The sequence below is a fragment of the Limulus polyphemus genome, unplaced genomic scaffold (assembly GCF_000517525.1).
Source record: "Limulus polyphemus unplaced genomic scaffold, Limulus_polyphemus-2.1.2 Scaffold2693, whole genome shotgun sequence".
Taxonomy (NCBI): domain Eukaryota; kingdom Metazoa; phylum Arthropoda; class Merostomata; order Xiphosura; family Limulidae; genus Limulus; species Limulus polyphemus.
In genome coordinates, this window is record NW_013668303.1 from 102,363 (window position 1) to 104,528 (window position 2,166).

At 33.8% G+C, this 2,166-nt stretch overlaps 1 protein-coding gene across 5 annotated transcripts in view; it reads left to right on the plus strand.

Annotated features, from left to right (window-relative positions):
- The window catches only part of LOC106467652 (paired box protein Pax-6-like), a 61,507-nt gene that overhangs the window by 30,801 nt on the left and 28,540 nt on the right, over nucleotides 1-2,166 (plus strand). The gene's annotated exons all lie outside the window — the stretch shown is intronic.

Sequence of the window (2,166 nt, forward strand, 5' to 3'; positions counted from 1 at the left end):
AACTTATATTAAAGTTTTTCTTCATTACCAATTTAAGCCGTCTCCAGCCATTATTACACCACCATCATCATGAGCAAGAGCTAAAATCAGATTTTGACTTATATATTTTAAATCGCCTTCGATTTACATAAGCCTACATCACACCCATGAATGCAATTCCATCCATCCCTCCCCGAAGAGTTTACAAAACAGATTTCCAATGTTTCATTTCTTACACTCCTGGTCAAAAATATTTATTCGAGATAATATTTTTTTTCTCAATTTCTATCTTTCTTTAGTATTAATTCCCCCTTAAATTCAACAACGTGATCCATCAATTTAACATTTTCTAGTCTTTAACATGTCATATGATTGCCATATGTTCTGCTCAAGCCGATTCATTCACTTATCCTTTGTCTATCGCATTTTTTATGTTTTTTAATTCTGAATTTCAGGTTTCTACAGGCTTGGCTAGTATAAACTAGATAACAGATATGAATAGTGCAGTAAAAACTACATTTATCACCTTGTTCTATTTTTTATTACACTTGCGAAGCAATTATTTAACTTATAAAGTTATACTGCAATTTATATATATATATATTTGTGTTACACATTCTTGTTAAAATACTTTAAACATAAGGCAAGCAAACCCTTATGTTATCAACTTTACCATTTCCTTACAACCTTGTACATAGTGAGATTTTTAATTTCCTGCTATGCTTATTACATAATCTATTAATAATCTTTTGATCACAGCTTCTGTCTATAGTTACATGTTTTAATAAAAATTATCTCCGATCTTAAGTTACAATCATAAGTACCGATTTTCAGGGCTCGAAATACAAACGTGGAAAAAGCAGATAATTTTTCTGGTCATGGGTAACAGGATCTATTGTGAGGAGAAACAACCACCGAAAACAGTTTTCTATAAGCCGACACTAAGATAAATCCACTGATCCAGTTGTTAATAAAACTAATTTTACTGTGCAACAATTCGATGTCGTATGTTAATTTTTAGTCCTTTACAATACTTTTTGTTTTATAAAAATCAGGCGCAAAGTAAAATATAGAATAACAAGAACGATCTCCAAATTTACGTAATACACCAAACTTACATTAACGAGTGCATGTAGGCTTAGCTTTAGTTTCATTTTTTTTTTTTTTCTATTATGGTGTTGTGTACACGATATTGGGCTTTCTAAGTTCTGCTCCATAATTGTACAACGGTAAATGTAAATACTTGCCACTTTCCTATTTCTAATGGTTCATGATTTATTAATCAACAACAAGTAATTTCTCTCCCATTACAATAGAGATTAATTCAAAACATACGAGTGTGCAGAGCTTCCAGTGACGTAACAAGGGGACGTAAGGCCCAAAACAATATTTTCCCGTGTCAACAATCGCATTCGTGCAAGAATTCAATTTCTTTTTGTTTATTCCACTGTCTATTGTGAACGTCACGATGAAAAAAACCTCTTCACTGGAAGTGAAGAAAAAGTGTCATTGACCACTCTTCAGTTCTTCAGATTATATAGCCACACAGAAACCCAATAAAACACGTTAATCAAAGTGTAGATTGAACTGGACCTCCTTCTTACACCAAAGAACATATATTTAAACTAGTACTTGAAAGTACTTGAAACTTTTCTTGCGTGTATTCTGCTCAGCGAAGACTCCTTAGAAGTCACTTTTTCTAGTCTGTTCCTTCTCGATGGACAGAATTTTCCGTCTCTTTAATCGGTATCAATTTATCGAACTTATTACGTACAATTGTCACTTTCAGGTTTTAAAACATCGTGTAGACTCCGCACATGTTTCGGAAAACTTGATGAAAATCAACTACTCTCAAATCGGCAAATGAGCGAAGTCTTTGACGGTGGGTAGTTGGTGATTTTCTTTCCTAGAGCTGACCTCGATGGGTAATTGGTGATTTTATTTCCTAGAGCTGACCTCGATGGGTAATTGGTGATTTTATTTCCTAGAGCTGACCTCAATGGGTAATTGGTGATTTTATTTCCTAGAGCTGACCTCAATGGGTACTTTGTGATTTTATTTCCTAGAGCTGACCTCGATGGGTACTTTGTGATTTTATTTCCTAGAGCTGACCTCAATGGGTACTTTGTGATTTTATTTCCTAGAGCTGACCTCGATGGGTACTTTGTGATTTTATTTCCTAGAGCT